The sequence below is a fragment of the Narcine bancroftii genome, chromosome 9, assembly GCF_036971445.1.
Source record: "Narcine bancroftii isolate sNarBan1 chromosome 9, sNarBan1.hap1, whole genome shotgun sequence".
Classification (NCBI taxonomy): Eukaryota; Metazoa; Chordata; class Chondrichthyes; order Torpediniformes; family Narcinidae; genus Narcine; species Narcine bancroftii.
Window position 1 is genome coordinate 38,503,345 of NC_091477.1, and position 22,516 is coordinate 38,525,860.

Sequence of the window (22,516 nt, forward strand, 5' to 3'; positions counted from 1 at the left end):
ACTGGAGATACAGCGCTGGCATATTACCAACTGAGATCCTACTTGAAAGATAAATTAGGAAGCAATTTGAGTTTACCAGAGGGAAGTAACCTTGAATATGTGATTACAGATACAATGTTAATCAAAAGATTTATAACAAATATGTATATTAAACTGCAAGAAAAGGAGAATGCGGAAACAAATGGTAAAACTAAACAAAAATGGGAACAAGATTTAAATATAAAGATAAAAAAGGAAACATGGGAGAAATTATGTTCTGGAACGATGAGAAATACAATAAATACGAGGCTGCGTATGATACAATATAATTGGTTACACAGACTATACATTACACCGCAAAAGTTAAATAAATGGGACCCAACAGTATCTGATAGATGTTTTCGATGTAAAAAAGAAAGGGGAACAACAATTCATGCAATCTGGACATGTGAGAGAGTAGAAAAATTTTGGGATGATCTCAATCAGATATTAAATAAAATAACAGAAAACAATATACCAAAGAATCCAGAGATCTTTCTCCTAAGTAACATAAAAAATAAAGAATTTGGAATTGACTTGGAAGATGCACAAAAAAGATTTGTTAAGATAGCCCTAGCCATAGCAAAAAAATGTATTATGTCAACCTGGAAATTGGAAGATAATTTGAAAATACAACAATGGTATATAGAAATGAATAAATGTATTCCATTAGAAAAAATAACATATAGTTTAAGAAATAATATTGAAATATTCGAACAAGTATGGGAGCCTTACATTAAATACAATAGCGAAAACCTACCGGGGACAAACATTACCTAAGTTGATGGAAGGAGAAGGAAAGAAAAGAATGGACTCTGTAGAATTTCTGGTGTATTTTTGTTGAATGACAACATTGTCTGACTGAATTAATGCAACCTAGATTGTATACCTAAAATGGATGAGAGGGGGGGGTGGGGGGGGTGGCTTGGGAGGAGGGAGGGGGGGGTGGCTTGGGAGGAGGGAGGGGGGGGAGAAAAAGTCACTGTAAATGTGTGAAAAAGAAAAGTGTATATCATGGCTATTGTGATTTATGGTGTGAAAAATAAAAAATTTAAAAAAAAAGGGTTGCACAGATCCAGACCCACCCTCTTGACCTCCCCTCCCAGATATAGTGGCTTGGTGAGGTCCAAGATGACTGGGGAAAATTCTAATGCAGTGAATGGCCAGACCAAATTTCGATGCAAGGGATGCCTTTCAGTGCTTCACGGCAGGTGTTTGCTAGATGGCTTTTGACTTTACAAGAGGGTTTATCTGCCCTTTCTAAATACCATCATAATAAAATGACAGCCCATTAAATCTAACCAAGACCATTTTTAGTGAAACTACCTGGTCAGGTGGCCATCCAATGGTCCTAGGCTTGTGGCCAAGAGTATTTGTGTTTCACTGGTGCCAAATGCTTTTTATTCTAAAATGTCTAATGATCTTGATGTTTTTCTGTAAGGTTGTCTATTCTTAGTCACCTGATCCATGTCATACCTCCTTGAGGTCCTTTGAACTCTTGACTTTATCAGTGTGCCAAAGATTGAAATTTTGATGAGTTTCACACAATGATTGTAATCCAATTATACAGCCTTTCATTATGGCAGTCTTGCAATAGTCCATTTCATGGTCAATTCACATTTTCAGAATTCCAGTAACTAGACAATATTATCTGAATACACAAATCCTTCGAGGTAACAATCATCATTTTATATAAACAGTTTCCTAACAATTTGTGTCACAGCTGCACACTGTCGTGATATCGCAAATGTTTTAAATGAAGAAAATTGTTTTAAGAGTGGTTATTGTTTACAAAGCTACACCTTGTGATTTCAAAGCCAAATCAAGTTTTGAAGAATGGTGGAGCATGGTCAAGGGGCCATTTATCCCTTTCTAGCAATTTATTGTGCCATTATTTAATAGGAATAGTTTGAAGATTTATTATTGTTTATAATCAATGTATCCTTTTGTAACTAAGTACCCCATTGTAACTAAAGGGCTGCAGGAACCAATGCTAGGGACTCAAGTATGAATGAAAAGACAAGGGTATTGTAGATATATTTGCCGACATACAAAGACAGATTTAGATGACATTTGGGGTACTTGAAAGCACAAGATAAAATAGGCTGAAGTTACAATAGTTCCCTGAGGGAGGGTCTTCTCTGACAACCATGTTTGATTTTTTTTAGGAAGTAACAAGCGTGATAGACAAAGGAGAACCGAAGGGTTTGGTTTACTTTGATTTTCAGAAGGCCTGAGACATTAATATTTTTTCACCCAGATGGTTACAAATCTTTGGAAATTTCCATCCCAGATAGTTGTCGAGACTGAACTATTAAATATTTTCAAGACTAATATGAAGAGAGGGCTCAGTGCTGTAAGTAATTGGCAGGAAAGTGAATTTGAGGTCAACATCAGGTTGACACAATCGTAATAAATGGTGGAACAGGGTCAAGGGGCTGTTTATACTTTTCTTCTTGCTCTCTGAAGTTAAGAGCTGAATTCCAGTTTGAATCTCTCAGTTGGCTTGAGCCATGCAAAGCTCAATGGCAGATGATTGTACTCAATGGAATTCCGTCATCTTCACCAAAGGAAATTGCTTCAAAAATTCTTCAAGGCAGAGAATGGAACCACCTTTAGCTGCATCAGACTTTATCACAAGGATGTGAGATGTTTTCACAATAATAGTCCATATCCCATGGTTCCATTGAGCACGTCTTAAACATCATTCTGCCCTTAGATGCATCTACTCATCTTGGTTCCTTACTAGTAATTTTACTTGCCACAAAAAAATAATTTCATTGAAAATATTCAATGCTTCATGCAGGATACTGTGGTGGTACACCACTGGCCTACTGCAGGGGGAAACCTCTGTACCTGCAGGAGTGTAAGGGGACAGGACAACACCTGGCCGGCAGCCAATAAGTCGGCCTGAATGGATCAAGCCCCACCCGGTCGGGTGTCAAGCCTGTGCCAGCCCCCAGAGGCCTCACACTGAGTTGCTGCAGCCACAGCCAGCCTGGCTCTGTGGAAGTCTTTGTGGATTAAAGACTGTTGTTCAGTCTTTACCTTGTGTGTGTCTGATTCTGTCTAACAGCACACCACAGATACTATTTCTAAGCAGGATGTAAAATTGAACATATGATCATCTTATGAAATGTATGAAGAGGATTGTGCAAGAGCTTAAGTTTAGGAGAGCATGGAAAAGATTGTCACATAAAATTAATGCACATTGAGAATTTGTGAGTAAGCTTTGGGTCTGTTTTTCGCATGGAGAATATTGGGCAAGGTTCATTGCTGCTCATGTATATAGTTCAAGTTTATTATCATCTGATTGTACATATACAAACCTACAAAAAAGTGCCTCTAGACCATGGTGCATGCACAAAAACACACAATAAATAGTATATAAAGAGAAAGAGATGATTTGTACAGTTATAGGATACTGTTCAACAGCCTTACAGCCTGTGGGAAGCAATTCTCTAGCCTGGGCATTCTGATTGTGGTAGACTTGTAGCTTTTTCATGATGGTAGTGGGTTGAAGATGCTGTGCACTAGATAGAAAGGGTCTTCTCTAATTCCTTGAGCCCTATTTAGATAGCACTTCAAGTGAAATGTCACCTTTGAAGAAAGGGAGACCGCAGTGATCCTCTCGGCTGTTTTAATGATCCTCGGTATAGACTTCCATTCTGATGCTTTGCAGCTGCTATACCACACAATAATGCAGCCAAACCAAACACTCTCATTTGTACTCCTGTAAAAGGTTATCAAGATGTGGACTGGTAGCCTTGTCCTCCTCAGGAAGTGTAGCCACTGTTACGAGCCCAGAGGACCCCAAAACCCAGCGGCAACAGATATTCACCAAGACAACTGGTTACTTAAACAGAAGTTGTTTTTAATGATCTTTAAACATGAAAGCAGGATCAAACTTATTACTATTAACTTAACTAACCTAACCCTCTTCTCATTTTAACTGCACATGTATGTAATGTGTGTGTAAGTTTAGAAAAGTTATTTGGTTCACAGTCCAATCTCACTTCTCATTCCTCCAAGTTTATTGGTTGCAGGCAATTCTTATACCGTGCACAGAATTTAACATTTATGAAGTTCACAAGGCTTTGGTGCTTGAAAGGTAAATGGTTACCGCTCAGGAAGGTTCTTGTCGGTTTTCAGAGAGATTTGTTGTTCACTCGACACCCACAACTGATTCCTTTTAATCAGCCACGTAGTGTCTTGCCGAGGAAACTTGCTCCATCAGGGTTTTCCAGATGATAACCTCTTTCTTTCAGGTCACCACAGAGTTCCTTTTTGTTTCTCTTATTTCAAGTGAAACATTAGGCAGCCAGTCCTCTCCTCTTGTATGAACCACAAGGGCTTCGACCAGGCTGAACTTAGCACTCATAACCAGTCTTCCAAAAGGGGTTTTTCCCCATGTTTGCCAGCTTGTCCTGTTCCAGTCTCAGCTGCTGCTGCTGTAGCATTGTAGAACTGATTTTTTTTTTCTCTCACCCACACAGAGCAAAGCCTGTTTGACTCCCTGCTTGCAAAACCACATGACCATCTTAGAACAGCAACCTCCACTCAGACAGACTGCGGTTCTGAACATAATCTCCAAACCCAATCCTCCGAGTTCTTTCATCTGATGCTTTTCAAAACAACAATCCATTAGTGAAGTCCCTTGGGCAATCCTCAAAGCTTTAGCAAAGGCACTTGGAACCAGCCTGTCTAGCTTGAGCAGAGCTCCAATATTTTAAATGAGATCTGTTTTGAAATGTTTGTATGTGACCTACACTTAAAAAAAAACCTGCCACACTTTATCTCCCAAAATCATATCTATATACAATATAAAACAACATACTCTGTCACACCACTGTTTCACTTTCTTGTCTTATGAGGAGATGTTTTGAGTCCAAGATAAGTCTAACCTTTTATGCATGCCAAGGTCACCTCTTTAATGCTCTCCACTCTTTCTACAATGGAACCATTGAGTTGTAAGAGAATGGTCGACCTTCGTACAAAAGAGTGCTTCTTAATTATACCTTATTAAAATGTAGAACATTCATATGGAATACAGTAATTTATTAAATTATCTTCCATTTTTATGGTAACCGTCACCATCATTCACACACTAAAAGGCTACAGTTCTAATAATTTAATTTCAGCTTCAGGGAATAGCCTTTATGGTTGGATGTATAAATGTTCAATGTTCCATTAAGACAGTTACAAAATAAACATTCTATGAGCAACTGTGCTATTTTTCACCAGTATATCATAGCCATATTCTGGAAAGTTTCTACTCTGTAGTTTCTACTTTGTTTTTAAAACCTGCACTCCACCTTTACAACTATAAACATCAGGGAACTAAACATTTTGCCTGTTGTGACAAGAGGAAAGATTGTAAAATGTTCACTAAAAGAGCAAAAAAAAAATCCTATGTCAATTCACTAGTAGCTTACAAAGTGAAAGGCTTCCAGTGAAACAGAACTGCATTTATTAATCAATGTAGGTGAGGTAAATGAAGAATGAAGAACTCAATCAAAAATATCCTGATTAACTTGAATAACGTTCTCAATTTAAAATGTGTTAAAATAATAGGTTTAGTGAATAAAGAATAATAAAGAAATTATCAAACTGGAATTCAGTTATTACTGTCAACACCATTTTGGCCTCAGATTCACATGCCCTTCATAATTAGCTCATTATTTTACATTAATGTTTTATAGCAATAAATTATTAACATGTAATGTTTAAATCAATAGGATTCTGTGTGTAGGATTTTCAGTGCAACTTACAGGAGTCCCATGCAAGAATGCTGCGCGTGGTTGCGTCGCTGCACTGGTAACCTTGTACTGCTGTCATAAATCTCGTTGTATAACTTGTACAATGACAATAAAAAGCTATTTGATTTGATTAAAGTAAATAAAGACAGTCGTGTTTCTTGCTAATTGTACATAAAGCAGATTTTAAATAGTCAATGCGAGACCAGCAGGTTCACGTGAAGCCTGAGTTCATTTGTTTAGTGGAGTTCGAACAGTTCTCATATCTGATTAGGAAATCATACACATTGATTCACTAGAATTTGCAAGGATTTCCAAAGAGATTCTCCCTCTGTTATAGATGCTAAATGTACAATGTTCCTGAATTTCTGTTCCACCATCTCAGCAGATGAAATTTCACTCCTTTGTTACAATTAAAACACAGCTAGGAAAGAATTAGAGTAGTTACAATATTGATAAATATTGAGAGTGATTTCAGTAAAGCAAACACCCATGTAATTAATAGCCTCATGTCTTCAGTGCTGGAAAATACAGGTTGAATGGATACAACATGGAGGATATACGTCCATACTGGATGAAGCCGAGAGTTCTGATATTCTAACAATAAGCTGCACGTACACAAATATGCACATGGATTTCCTCCCATTTTCCTGCTATTGCAGTTAGGATCACAGAAGAAGAAGATTGGACATGATTGAAACATAATATTCTAAAGGGGTATGGCAGAGTAGATACTGAGATCTTTTTACAAAGTGCTAGAATCTCAAAAGATGTGCCAGTCATTGAAAGCTGGAATACACAAAAAATGTCTTCTTGCAGAGAGCGGTGAATGTCTGGAATTCTCTGTCCCTGAGAGCTTTAGAAATATTTGATGTGGATGAATGATTAAGGGCTATGGGGATTTGGCACAGAGAAAGAGATGAGGCCTGGGTTATCATATTAAATGGCAGAAGAGACTCGATACGACAGAGTCCTTACTTCTGGTCTTATTTTTTTCTGTTCTCGTGAGCATTGAAAAATCAGTAGGGAAGACCAAGCAGATGGAGAGATGATCTGCATGGGAGCATGTGGATTGGGTATGATGACTAAAAGTAGGACTTGTGGTGGAGAAAAAAAAATCCCAGAGGAGCTAATTGTGAGAGTGTGTAGACATGAGATCAGGAGGTAATATTGGAAAGATAATTGAAGGATGGTTCCGAGAAGATGATTCTGACAAGCCTGAATCATGTCTCTTATTCACCCTCTCATGTTGTTCTAGATTAAAGTTCTTTTCTTGCTTTTCAGCTTAACTGGCCAGACCTTCCACATCTTCCTTCTCCATCAACTAACTACACAAACACATTTTGGATTATTTGCAAATGTATTTCAGTTCCATAAGTATATCTAATTCAATAACATATGTTACAAAATGCACGAAACCTAATGCCAAAGCTTGTGAAAAAAATTCTTTAATGATTGAAACATCAATCAACCATCACTTCTTGCTTCCTACCGCTGAACTGGAAATGGATTGAATTTCCCTCAATCCCTTGGATATCATGGGATTTTGTCAAAATCCAGATAGCAACATCAAATGCATTCCCCTTATCAACCTTCCTTGCAAATTCCTCAAGGAATTCAATCTTTGATCAGACATAACCTTCTCTTTGTAAATCCATGCTGTTTGGATTTTATTAAATGAATGAGATGAAAAGCTATATTGTCCCCAAAAATTGATTCCAACAATTTGCCCATTTTACAGTCCTTGAGCACTACCTCCTACAGCCAGGATTCACTGAAAAATTATGGTCAGAAATGCAACAAATCCCTCACTCACTTCTATCAACAGCCTGGAGATGTATTTCAACCTGGTCTTGTGACTTATTCACATTTACAGATACTAGCCATTTAACTATTTAATTATTCTATATTTCATTTTTTTTTTGCAGAGATTATATGAACCTTACCCACATCCTTAGCTTGATGAAGGACTCAAGGTCAAAATGTCGGTTATGCATTTTTATCTTTGCTATATAAAGGACACAGTTTGAGCTGCTGAGTTTCTCCAGCCTTGTGCTTTTTTTTAAACTTTTTTCCTCTACCACTAAACACAGGCTATCTTTTTGGTCTGTAACAGTCACAAATCTTCTGTATTATTTGTATTTATTCAACATATTTGGAGTTTTTATTTCATAATCTTTCTTTGCTTTCCTAGTTTCTTTTAGTTTTACAAATACTTCCAGAAATATTTTTTTGTGCCTCAGACAACCTTCTTTTACATTATAATTTACCATCAATCACCAGTGATAAGAATAGAAAGTGTTTTTTTTAAATGCAAAGTGAATGTTCTTGATTGGAACACCATGTTGATAAAATCGATAGTGTTTACATAATCTGCAGGAGAATAGAAGTGAATAATAATTATTGCATGTTTTTATTCCTTAAAGGGCCAGAACACAATGGGGCTCAGCTGGAAGACCAATTCTGGGCACTCAACATGAAATTCAGTAAAGCTATGTCATAAGACGGAACTTTTCATCATGGAAAACTACTTACTCTTCTGGACGTGGCAATCGATCATATAAACAGAGCAAAGTTGAAAGAGGAAAAAGCTGCAACAGCTTTTTTTTTTGCAGTGAATTGGTTTTGCAATTAAGCATAGAGCTGCCTAAATTTATCCTTGGATGTCTGCCCAAATTTGTTACAAGAAACTGAAGCCTCAAGAGCTTAAGACTTAAATTATAAACAGCAGCAGATCTACTTCATCTTGTGTGCTGGAACAATGAATATTTCAGTACTTGCTGAAATCAATAATAAAATTGTGCAATTGTTTTTCAAAAGCATTCATTTTAATGAAATTTTGGCTAGTAACTGGAATCTAATTCATGAGCAAATAAATATGCCATGTAAATTCAATTGCTTTTTGATTGTGTCTGAATGTTTACCTTTGTCATATAATTGTGAAGTAATAGTGTGGGAAAAATTAGACAATTAGTAGTAACAGGCAATTCCTGGAAAGTACTGTACTTTTCACATTAATTACATTTGATTGGTGATGTCTAAGTCATTAACCAAATTAATATTTGAATACATTGATGGGGGGGGGGGGGGGAATAAATTTGTATTGTCTTGTTCTTGCTAAATTCAAGTGTGAGTGTTAACAAATAGCTGCATTAATCCCTAGCCATTTGATTTCATTTGTCATTTTTGAATGACTGGGATGTAAATGAAAACATCTGATCGTGTTCTCTCGAATGTTCACTTGGTACTCATGCTGCATTTAACATCAAACACTAGAGATAAATAAATATCAATTATGTATTCAGTTCAACCACCCATGTGGTTAATATTAAATCCAAGGTAAATCAATATTCCATGTTGATTATTCATTTATTTTGATATATTCCTCCAGTTTAGATTCCATATCTTTAACTTTTTCTCTTCACTTCTGCCACAAACTGTAAGTAAGTCTGGGTCCTGTTTCTTTATTTAGATTTTGCTGCACTCTGGTTTGTGCCTGTATTGTAATTTCAACTCAACTAATTTCTCATTAAAATTATGCAAAAACAAGAAAGTTCTTTCTGGAGAGCAGTGGTTGATGGCAACCTTTGTTCAAATTCAAGTTTACAATCATCTCACTGTACAGACACAACCAGACAAAACAGCGTTATCACCAAGAAACAAATCTGATTCATCAGGTGAGAATCTGAAGCATTAGGTCACTTCATTTGATTGAGAAAGGGTAGAAACTCATCAAGTTACAGTAAGTTGCTGGTTCATTTAACTAATACCAGAAAGACCCCCTATCAGCTGATTAGATATGCATCAGGTATTTGCTCTGCAACCAAAATCTATACTGCTTGATTCAGTTTTAAACATTATCACAACAAAACAGTCAAAGCTACCCAAAGGCCCACTTTATCAATGCCAGTTTTATCATTGCAACCAAGACTCATTTATATTGCTTATAATAAACATCAATAGAAATTAGCACTGCAGTATTATTGTATCTCTATCACATTATCGGAGTTGGCGATCCAGGCCACACATCTCTAAATAACAGGAAAGAATTGAATGAGAATAATATGATTGTTCACACATTCTTGAAGAATCGAAGATTCAGTGTGCCCCAGGCTACCATCAGGCTGGCATGGCAAGGGCTGAACACTGTCACAAGTCATCACACTCTCATGCTTTCCCGATCATTATAGGGGACTATAACAACACCTGAAGAAGTCTCTGACAAATTACCATCAACATATTACCTATGCAACTAGAGGAGCCAACACCAACATCAAGAATGCCTATCATGCCACCCCACAACTACTCTTCAGCAAGTCTGATCACCTGTTTGTATTTCGACTCGGAGACTGAGGACTACAACACCAGTGGTGAAGACAACGAAAGTATGGTTGAGTGAGGTGATGGTACGCCTGCAGGTCTGCTTTGATTGGTGGACTTGCCATACTCAAGTCAGTCATAGCTGTGACTGACTTCATCAGGACCTGTGTGGAGGAGTGTGCACCCATGCGTACATACCAAGCATACCCCAAAATAAAGCGGTGGATGAACCAAAAGATTTGAGAACTCCTGAGAGGTAGGTAACACCAGTGATCCAGACATTTATAAAAAGTCCAAATATGACCTATGGAATGCTAACTTAACAGCATAGAAGCAATTCCAAGTGAAGTTAGAAATAGAATCAGATACTCACCAGCTGTGGAAGAGCTCTCAGGCCATTACATCCAACAAGGCAAAGCTTAACATCATAAATGACTGTGATGCTTCACTCCCTGATGACCTTAACACATTTTATGTTCGATTTGAAAGGGAAAATTCAACTGTACCAGTGAAAATCCCTGCAGAAGCTGGCAACCCTGTGATATCTGTTTAAGAGGCCAATGTCAGAATATCCTTCAAGAGGGTGAACCTAGCAAAGCATCAAGACCTGATGGCATACCTATCAAGGAACTGAAAATCGGTGCCAACCAACTAGCTGAAGTGTTCACAGACATTTTCAATCTCTCACGGCTGCAGTAGGAGGTTCCCTCCTGCTTCAAAAGGGAACCAATCAGACTAGTGGCCAAGAAGAGTAGGGTCAGCTGCCTCACTAACACTTACTCTAATCAAATGCTTTGAGAGTTGGTCATGAGCAGAATTAACTCTTACCCAAGAAATGGACCCACTGCATTTGCCTATCACTATATTTGTTCCACAACAAGTGCAATCTCACTGGCTCCCCACTCATCCCTGGATCACCTGAACAACAGCAATAATTACATCAGGCTGCTTTTCATCGAGAACAGCTCAGCTTTCAACACCATCAATCCCGTAGCACTCATCAGCAAGCTTTAAAACCTGGGCCTCTGCACCTCCCACTACAACTGAATCTTTGACTTCCTAATTGGAAGATGGCAATCAGTCTCTTCCTCACTGATAACCAACACAAGTGCACCTTAAGGATGTGTGCTTAGCCCACTGCTCTCCTTGCTCTACATCCATGACTATGTGACCAGGCACAATTCAAATGCCATCTATAAATTTGCTGGTGAAACCATGGTTGTCAGCAGAATCACAGATGTCAATGAGGAAGCGTACAGGAGTGAGATAGATCAGCTAGTTGAGTGGTGTCACAACAACATTAGCAAAAGTAAGGAACTGATTATGGGCTTCAGGAAGGGGAAACCAGGAGAACGCAAACCAGTTCTCATCGAGTGGTCAGTGGTGGAGAAGGTAAGTAATTTAAAATTCCTGAGTGTCAACATCTCTGAAGACCTATCCTGGGGCCATCATGTCGATGGAATCATGAAGAAGCTCGCCAACAGCTCTATTTCATGAGGAATGCAAGGAGATTTGATACGTCATCTGAGACTCTTGCAAATTTCTACAGGTGCATCGTGGAGAGCATTCTGACTTGTTCTAACACTGTGTGGTATAAAGACACTAATGCACAGGACAGTAAAAGGCTACAGGGGGTTGGAAACATAGCCAGCAACATCATGGGCGTTAGTCTTTCTCTATTAAAGACATTTTTAAGAGCCGATCTTTCAAGAAAGCATTCACTATCATTCACTATAACCACCCAGGCCATGCCTTTTTCTCACTGCTACCATCAGAAAGGTGGTTCAAAAGCCTGAAGATACACATTACCATTACAAAAAGAGCTTCTTCCCTCCACCATCAGAGTTCTGAACAGACAATGAACTCTTTTGCCTGTATTATTTATTTTTAAATTAATCTTGTATTTAGGAATTGTAATTTATAGCAATTTTGCACATGTAATGCACAATTACTGCTTCCGCAAAACAACAAATTTTGTGACACATGTTCATGACAATAAAACAGATTCTGAGATTTGTATCATGCAATAATTTGATTCACTAAATGATCCATATTTATTTTTCACTGCTACGTAGAGGATATCTGTGTTGGCAAATCAAGTCCAAAGAGTTGAAATTTGATATTGTGTTACATATACGAACCATTAGCATTGTAAGGTTAAGCACAACTTCTGAAGTTTGATTTCAATGAATGGAGTTAAATTTTGGAGGTACCTGTAGTCTACATATTGGCTAATACATCACACACTTGAACACAGGGATTCAGAGACAATTCCCTGGAGCTTTCACTTGGTTGCATCGTGTTTTGGAACAAAATTTGCAATGCCAACATAAAAGATTGTGGAAATTCCAGAGCAAAGTACATTTAGTGGAGCTCGAGTGTTGATGATCTCTTGAGCTTGTTTAAAAACATAATCAAAGGGTCATACAGCACAGAAACAAGTCCTTTTGTGTCCACCTTGTGCATACAGATCTTTTGCCCGTCCACACTAGTCTCATTGGCCTGTATCTTTCCATGCTTTGCCTATCCAAGTAACTATTTACATGTCTCTTCAATGTAGTAATTGTATCCAATTCCACCACCTCCTGTGGTAGCAGATTTCAATCACTCAGTGTATTTAAAAAAAAGTCACATCCTTTTCTTTTTGGTAAAGATTTTCCATTATGTTAAATCTAATTACATCAAGTAAACATCCCTAAATATCAGGAATATTTTTAAAAAACCCACTATTTTCCAGCATTCTAAAATAATATAGTTTGCAGCAGATGTTAGACATCGAAATGAATTTGAGTGGGAACTCAAGAGGATATGAATATCTTCTTGAAATATGTTCAGTTTTGGTCATATTTGTGTTCTGTTCAACAATTGTCAGGAGGTTTCAGGAAAGGGATTTACACACCTTATTTTATGTAAAAAAATTAGGGTTTTTTTTTATTCCACAAATATTCCCCTATTTTAAAAAAAACACTCATTGGTACAATTTTTTTTCACAAATAAAATTATGTATTTTCAACTTAGACATTTAACTTTATCTCTATCAACTGTTGTGTTAGAAAATTGCATTATACAGGCTCACTTTACTTATTCCTTGGAGTGAAGATAGTGGTGTCATAGAAGTGAAACAAGGTATTAAAACTGAGTGCTATAAATGATCCTATGATGTAATTTAAAAAAAAGTTCCAATCCTCAGCTTAAGCAGTTAAAAAAGTATGCACATAACTCAAATATATTTTCCAAAAATATACTCATTCCATCTTCCGTATTCAACAACAAATTCCTTAGGAACAAGCTCCATGGTTTCAGATTTATTTTAACGAAAGCAAGAAGTTCCTGTGAAGTCTGCTATATAGGAATTACTAAATCTAAAAAAAAACCATCATATATAGCTCATAATATTACATAACCATCAGAATGGAGACTCAATGCACAACTACCAAGGCATGAACTATTCCTTGAAAGATTACTTAGGCAGTTTGCTTTTTGCAGAGCATATTCCAATTCATTAGCTTGCAATTTCCTTGAAGCCACATCTATTCCCTACTTTCCCCATCCACCAAATGCAGGAAGCCAACAGTACTGGCCCAAATGGGTCATATAGCCAAGTGACAAGCACCTAAGCTGTATTAGGCTTCTGATGTTGTAATTTAATTTGGCCCTGGCCAAAAATTCTAGTAAAAGCCTTGGACTGTCAGAAAAGCCCCACCTTTAAGTTTGCTATCAATCAAAGATTCCCAAGTATTTCAATGTTTCTGAATATCTAATAAAATGATTTTTTTTTAACATTTAGCATACCATTAAATAACAAAAAATAATACTTGGTTATTTATGGCATAAAAATATAAATGATTCAGATTGCAGCAGTAACTTTAGACCTGCTAACTAAGAGGTTAATTACTTTTGCTAGAGTCAAAGCAAATTTTATTCATTAATTTTGTTGGATGAGAGCACAACTAGCCAGAAAAACATTTACTGCCCCGTTCTAATTGCCTGAGAAGGTAATGGTGAGTTGGCTACTTGAATCACTTTAAGGTCAGGAATTTCTGTTTTAAGAGTGCTTTGATACATTGGATTGGATTGTGAGGCCATTTCAGAATTCATTGCTTGATTAAAATTGAATAAAACATCACTGTGGGTCTCGAGTCACATTTAGGGCAGGCCAGATAGAGTGGAAAAGTTCTTTTCTGAGAACTTCTGGTGGGCCAAATAAGGTTTTATGACAATCTAGTACATTTAAGGCCACCATTACAAAAATGTATTTTTGTCATTCCAGACTATTTAATTAACAAAATTTAAATTCCCGAGGATTTGAATTTGTGTTTTTTCTGGAAGTTGGTCCCGATCTCTTGAATACTTATCGAGCAGATCAAACACCATGAGGCTGTCTCCTTCAAATATTTATAGCAATTAAATTTGATCTTCTACTTGAGGAATAAATGTAAGAAATTTGAACAAATTTTATAGCAGGTAAATGAATGGTTATTGAATAAATTGACAAAGGCCACATGGTTGGCGTAGCGGTTAGCACAATGCCTTTACAGCACCGGCGATCAGGACTGGGGTTCAAATCCTGCGCTGTAAGGAGTTTGCACGTCCTCCCAGTGTCTGTGTGGGATTTCCCCGGGGGTTCCAGTTTCCTCCCACCAATCAGAAAACGTATTGGAGGTGTAGGTTATTTGGGTGTAAATTGGGTGGCACTGACTCGTGGGCCAAAATTGCCTGTTACTGTGCTGGATGTCTAAATTTATTTAAATGTAAAAATTTCTATTTATATCTATAAAATAGTTAACTTGCATAAATTCAGAAAACTTTCATGTAATTGTCCTCGTCACTGCTGCACTTCCTAAAGTGAAAGATAGATGTGAAAAAAAAGCAATAAATGAGGGCACAGCGGTCAATCAGTAATAACTCGAGTTCATAAAATCAGGACTTCTCATTCTCAGGAAGTAGAAGAAAAGAGTCACAAAGGTGTCCATATCAAAATCACAGCAAGCAGTTAGCTTGTTCATGACTTCACCAAATTAGACAATTTTAGCTGCCATGAATGATGGGTTCCTGGGGATCATAATCATCAAAACATGTCATTATGTGACATACATTATGTGCAGCACTTCATATGCTTATGCTATTAAATAAGAGCGACTACTGTTATTGTAAAATGTTTGTATTGTCAGCAATAAGTTGATTGTAGTAGGTAATGAGCAAGAATTTCTGCAATGGAATATTTATTGAATATCCCAATACATTGCATTTTTTTTAGAAAAATCAGATCTAGGTTGAATTTGGGTGTGTGCATAAAAATTAAACTAATTCAAACAACAGGTTTGAATGACATGTTTGGCCTTGCATGAGCTGAATAGCTGTTTGAGCTGGATTAAGTTAAATTTAAAGAGAAAATAATCAAATATTATGATACTATTAATTTCTAGCATGAGCAGAATATCATTTGTACTTTAAATTGGCTGCATAGTCTCAGTTACAGAACATCTGCCACACAAATTGTGTGCATTTTCAATACTGAATAAAATACTTGTTACAGAATTCAAGTAGGACTTTCTAAAATACTATTGCAGGAGTAATGGTGGGGTGCCTCCAGGTTAAACAAGTTATTCCATTTACCTTTTACTTACTTCATGTTTTTGTTTTTACAGACAAGTAACTGCTTCACCTATGCCAACAAACCTATGAGTCTGAACTCACATGACCAAATGGTCATTCAAAATTAATGGGAAATACGGAAACTCTTTCAAATAAATTATTATGTATCTGCTTAACTTGATTAGTAGGAGTTTTGTTTCATTTTGGAAAATGAAGCTCCACTCCAGATCCTGAGCAGGCAATCTAAGACAGTGGCCCTCAACCTTTCTTTCGACTCACATACCACCTTAAGTAATCCCTTACTGACCACAGAGCACCTATAGCATAGGGTGCCATAATTACTTGGTGATTAGTAAGGGATTACTTAAGGTGGTATGAGAGTGGAACAAAAAAATGTTGAGAACCGCTAATCTAAGCAGAAATAGACTATTCAGCCCATTGAATCTAACCTGCTGATTGATCCATTTTCCCACTCAACCCCACTGCCCAGCCTTCTTCCAATAATACACACAATGACTTGGTCCCCACAACCATTTTACACATTTGCCACCCTCTGGCTAAAGTAATTCATCCTTTGTTCTAAGAGGACGTCCTTCAATCCTGAAGTTATGCTTTTTGTCCCACCAACTTTTCTACATTTAGTCAGTCCATGCCTTTCAACATTCAAAATGATTCAATCAGATCCTCCCCCCAACACCACCCACCCCTCTCCTAAATTCCAATGAGCACAGGTTAAGAGCCATTGAACGTTCGTCTTATGATTAACCCTTTCATTCCTGGAATCATCCTTGTGAACCTCCTCTGAACCGTCTCCAAAAACAGCACATCCTTTCTTAAATGAGGAGGCAAAGCTGCTCACAATCCTCCAAGTGAGATCACACGAGTGCCTTATGAAGATGCAACATCACATCCCTGCTCTTACTTTCTATTCCTCTTGAAATGATTGCGAGCTCTGCATTTGCTTTCTTCCCAACTGTCTCAACCTGCAAGTTCATCCTCAGGGTATCTTGTATGAGGATTCCCCTTTCTATCTGAGAATTTTTTTTTCCACCATTTAGAAAATAGTCCACCTATTTATTTCTTCTACCAAAGTGCATAACCATACATTAACTAACATTGTACTTCATTTTCCCCTTCTCTGCCCATTTTCCTAATCTCCCCAAGTCCTTCTTCAGCCTCCCTGATTCCTCAACAGTACCTGCTCCTCCACCTATCTTCATATCATTTGTAAACTCTGCCACAAATCTAAATTAATAATCTAAATCATTGATATACAGTTTTTAAAAAAAGGCCCTAACACCAACACCTATGGAACATCAATAGCAACCAGCACCTATACACAATATGAGCCCCGCATTCTGACTTTCTGCTTCCTGTCAATCAGCCAATGCTCCACCCACCCTAGTATGTTTCCTATTATACCAGGGGCTCTCATCTTGTCAAGTTGTCTCATGTGCAGCACCCTGAAAATCCAAATACATAAGACTGAAAGCCACAGACAGAGGAATGGAAGTATGCTATTTGGAATGTCGAGTCTGCTCTGCCTTTCCATCATAGCCAATCTATTCTCCCACTCAACCCCACTCCCCTTCCTTCTCCCATAACCTTTGGTACCCTGACTATTTAGATATCTATCAATATCTTCCTTAAATATACCCAGTGATCTGGCATCCACAGCCACCCATGGCAGCAAATTCCAGAGATTCACCAGTTCCTGGCTAAAAAAATCACTCTATTTTAAATTGGGCCCCTTAAATCCTAAATTTCTGGCCTCTTGTCCTTGACTTTCTCACCATGGGAAACAACTTTGTGAAATCTACTCTGTTAACATACAACATGCTTCTATGAGGTACTCTCTTATTCTTCTGAACTCCAAGGAGTACAGTCCAAGACCTTTATATGTTAATCCCTTTATTCCAGGAATCATTCCTGTAAAACATCTGTGCACCCTCCTCCAATGCCAGCACATCCTTTCTTAAATAAGGAGCCCAAAAGAAGATCAGAGTTATATGAACCAGTAATCAGAGGTGGAGAGGGTGAGCAAATTTAAGTTCTTTGGAGTCATCATCTCAGAGGACATTTTCTGAACAATGTATCGTGAAGAAAGCTCATCAGTACCTCTACTTCCTCAGAAGCTTGTGGGAGTTTTTTATGACATTGGAAACCCCAGAAAATTTCTACAGATGTGCGGTGGAAAGTGTGCTGATCAACTGCATCATGGTCTGGTACAGATGCATCAATATTCCTGAGCATACAGACCTGCAAAATGTAGTGGAGACAGCTCAGGTCATCACAAAACCCGCCCCACCATCAAGAACATCTGCAGGCAGAGCAGCAGCATTCATCGAGGATCCACATTGCCCAGCAAAGGCTCTGCTCTTGCTGCTACCATCAGGGAAGAGGTATAGTTGTCACCAGATGTGCACCATTGGGTTCAGGAAGAGCTGCTACCCCTCCATCATCAGTCTCCTCAACAACAAACTCAATCAGAGACTCATTTCAGGATTCTTACTTTGGCACTTCATTGATTATTTTTCTCTCTGTATTGAACAGTCAAGTTGTTTACAGTTCTTTATTTATATGTATATGTTTAATACACTTTTTTGCACTACCAATAAGTGGTAATTCAGTCTCACCCATAGGTAGAAGAATTTCAGGCTTGTATGTGTTATTGCGTATGTACTCTGACAATAAATCTGAAATCTGAAGTAAGGCCTCACCAGTGCCTTATAAACCTGCTCGCTTATCTAGCTTGCTAATTACTTATTCAAAGAACCTAACTAATCAATAATTTCCTTTCTGCTTCCTCTCTCAACTTCTTGAATAGTGGGGTGACATTTTGTGATTTTCATTCCTCAGGGACCATGCCAGAATCTATTGACCCCGAAAGAGCATTTCCAATGCCTCCACAATCTCTACAGCTACTTCTTTCAGAACCAGAGGATGCAATTCATCTGGCCCGGAAGACATATCTACCCTAGACTATTCAGCTTTCCGAGTACCTTCTTCCTTGAAATAGTAACTGCCCTCCATTCTCTTCTCTGATACCTTTGGACATCCAGCACAAAGCTCATGTCTTCAACAGTGAAGATTGACACAAAATACTCATTGAATTCCTCTGCCATCTATTCATCTCCAATTATTATTTCTCCAGCATCATTTTCTAGTAGCCCTATATCTACTCTCACCTCTCTTTTTCTCTTCATGTAATTGAAGAAGCTTTTGGTATTGTCTTTAATATTATTTACTAGCCAACTTTCATACTTCATCTTTATCTTCCTTATGAGTATTGAGTTGCCTTCTGCAAGTTTTCAAAAATTCTTAATCCTCTACCTTCTCACTAATTTCTGCTTCCCTGTAGAACCTCTCTTTTGCTTTTACATTGGCTTTGACTTTTCTTGTCAGCCACAGTTGAGACACCTTCCATTCAAATGTTTCCTTTTTTCAGTTTGTATTTATCTTGCACCTTCCCCATTTTTTCCAGAATCTCCATCCACTGCTGCTCTGCCATCCTCCCTCCTATTGCCCTCTTCTAATATACTTGGCCAGTTTCTCTCTCATGCCGCAGTGATGCCCTTTATTCCACTGAAATACCGACACATCTGACTCCAGTTAATTTTTGCTAAATATCAAATTGAGTTCAATCATATTATGATCACTGTCACCTAATGGTTCCTTTACCCAAAGTTCTCTAATCACCTCTGGGGCATTGCACAACACCCAATCCAGTACAGCCAATCCCCAAGTGGGCTCATCAACATGGATGCATGTGGGTCTGTATATAACTGCCAAAACTATTGTTTTACCTTTGACATTTCTGACCTCAACCCACAATGATTCTATATCATCTGATGCTATCTCACTTATTTCAAATGATTTAATATTATTCCTTACCAACAGAGCCACACCACCCTCTCTGCTTACCTGCCTATCCTTTCCATACATTGCGTATCCTTGAATATTCAGCTCCCAATTACTTCCATCATTTAGACACAATTCGGTGGTGGCCACAATATCATACCTGCCAATCTGTAGCTGTACTTCAAGGACATCCATTTAATCCAAAACCTTTAGTCCTATATTTGTTACAAAATTTGACTGAGTCCCTGTCACATTTTATTTCATCCCTATCTCTGCAATTTTGCCCAATCTGCCAATCCTGCCACACAAACCATCGACCAACTGTCTCAAATTGTGCAAAAACCACTTTATTTTGGTTCCCATCTCCCTATGAATCTAGTTTAACCACCCCCACCTGCATTAGCAAACGTCCTTGCCAAGATATTGGTTCCCCTCCATTTCAGGTGAAACCTGTCCCACTTGTACAGGTCTCCCTTCCCCAGAAAAAGTTCCAATGATCCAAGAATTTGAAACCATCTCATCAGCCACTCACTTGTCTGCACCATCTTCCTGTCCTCCCTATCTTTAGCTCGTGGCACTGGGAGTAAACCAGAGATTACCACTTTGGAAGTCCTGCTCTTTCCCAACTCCCTAAATCTAATTCGCAGGATCTCTACCCCACTCTGCCAATGTTATTGGTACCAAAATATACCACAACCTCTGTATGCTCACCCTCCCCTGTAAGAATATTCTCCATCCACTCAGAGGCATCCTGGACCTGATCACCCAGGAGGCAACACTATCTTGGAGACTTTTTTGCGGATGCAGAACTTGTATGAGTTCTCCTAAATATCGAGTCCCCTCTGACTACTGCCCTTCATGTCTTCACCCTTCCCTTCCCTTCTGAGGCTTAGAGCTGACCACAATGCTACTTGTCTAGCTGCTGCCTTGTCTAGATAGTTCATCCCCCTCAGTAGTATCCAAAGAGATATACTTGTTGCTGAGGAAAATTGTCACAGGATGACCCTGGACTCTTTCTCCACTTACCTCCCTTGGCGTTCATGCATCATCTAACTTAATCCTGCACTCTGGGTGTAATCACCTGCTCAAAGGTCTTATCTACGACTTGCTCAACTTCCTGGATGATCCTCAGTTCATCCAACAGCTTCAGTTCCTTAATACAGGCTTTCAGAAGCTGGAGATAGCTGCATTTCCCACATGTGTAGTCATCAGGGAACCCTTCAGATTCCCACATCCAACAGGAGGAGCAGTTGATACTTCAGATCAAAACTGAGCGAATGATGGAAAGTCAGAGGAACCTTCCTCTGATGAGATGAGAGGAAATAACTTTGAGACTAAAGTGTAAACAAAATAAAGTGATAATACTATTTAACGACAAGCCAGAAATTCTTACAATAGATGTCCACAGAGTGCATATGTGCTAACATTCTCATTAACATCATATTCCTCAACAATGAATGTCCACCAAAGTTACCACTTTTGAACTTTAAAGACATTTGTATCATGTAATGAATCAATTTTTCACTGCAATATTTTCAAAGGATTATTTCATTTCATATTGACTAATCTTCTATAATGCATGTATACAGGTAGCAACATTCACTCTAATGTAGATCAGAAAACTAAAATGAAAACTGGGCATTTCTCTTTGTTGATTATGGGTCTTTGCAATCTGGAAATCAGCAGACCCAGCCAGGTGATACACAGAAATACATTTTTAAAATCTAAGATATTTGATATGAAGGAATTAGAATATGCCAAAAAGAGTTCATTTTTAAAGATCTTCATTTAATCCACATGAAGTGAAAATTAATCCATAATCCATAACCATGAAGACAAGTTGAGGCAATGGTGGATGCATGTGGGGCAAATTAAAATACTCGCCTCATAAGATTATCACTAAAATTTGCATCATATTCTATATTAAATTAAATGTGTGCCTATACACTGTAGAAATCTATTCAACTTAAAATATTATAATTCCATGAATGGAGGAGATTGGCTTTGCTACTGATTTTGGGTGCTATGTTCTTAGGGCTCTGAAATAGCACAGATGGTGATTCACACGTAATTGGGCTGAACATTGTATTAATGAGTACATTCATGTTCTGGCAGTGAATGTCAACCTGAAATCTTCAGAATTCTTCGGCCATTCCACATTCAGGTCTTCTTTGGCTTGGCTTCGCGGACGAAGATTTATGGAGGGGGTAAAAAGTCCACGTCAGCTGCAGGCTCATTTGTGGCTGACAAGTCCGATGCGGGACAGGCAGACACGATTGCAGCGGTTGCAAGGGAAAATTGGTTGGTTGGGGTTGGGTGTTGGGTTTTTCCTCCTTTGCCTTTTGTCAGTGAGGTGGGCTCTGCGGTCTTCTTCAAAGGAGGTTGCTGCCCGCCAAACTGTGAGGCGCCAAGATGCACGGTTTGAGGCGTTATCAGCCCACTGGCGGTGGTCAATGTGGCAGGCACCAAGAGATTTCTTTAGGCAGTCCTTGTACCTTTTCTTTGGTGCACCTCTGTCACGGTGGCCAGTGGAGAGCTCGCCATATAACACGATCTTGGGAAGGCGATGGTCCTCCATTCTGGAGACGTGACCCATCCAGCGCAGCTGGATCTTCAGCAGCGTGGACTCGATGCTGTCGACCTCTGCCATCTCGAGTACTTCGACGTTAGGGGTGTAAGCGCTCCAATGGATGTTGAGGATGGAGCGGAGACAACGCTGGTGGAAGTGTTCTAGGAGCCGTAGGTGGTGCCGGTAGAGGACCCATGATTCGGAGCCGAACAGGAGTGTGGGTATGACAACGGCTCTGTATACGCTTATCTTTGTGAGGTTTTTCAGTTGGTTGTTTTTCCAGACTCTTTTGTGTAGTCTTCCAAAGGCGCTATTTGCCTTGGCGAGTCTGTTGTCTATCTCATTGTCGATCCTTGCATCTGATGAAATGGTGCAGCCGAGATAGGTAAACTGGTTG

The 22,516-nt window shown here is 38.5% G+C and overlaps 1 long non-coding RNA gene across 8 annotated transcripts in view; it reads right to left on the bottom strand.

The window, feature by feature from the left end:
• Window positions 1-22,516, bottom strand: part of LOC138743442 (uncharacterized) — a 284,588-nt gene that overhangs the window by 177,949 nt on the left and 84,123 nt on the right. Inside the window, exon 1 of one of the 8 annotated variants that reach the window (XR_011344884.1) lies at window positions 10,468-10,533. The exons of the other annotated variants lie outside the window; for them this stretch is intronic. This is a non-coding gene — a long non-coding RNA (uncharacterized lncRNA). Of the gene's footprint in view, window positions 1-10,467; window positions 10,534-22,516 lie in introns of those variants that run through there. 8 annotated transcript variants of the gene reach the window in all.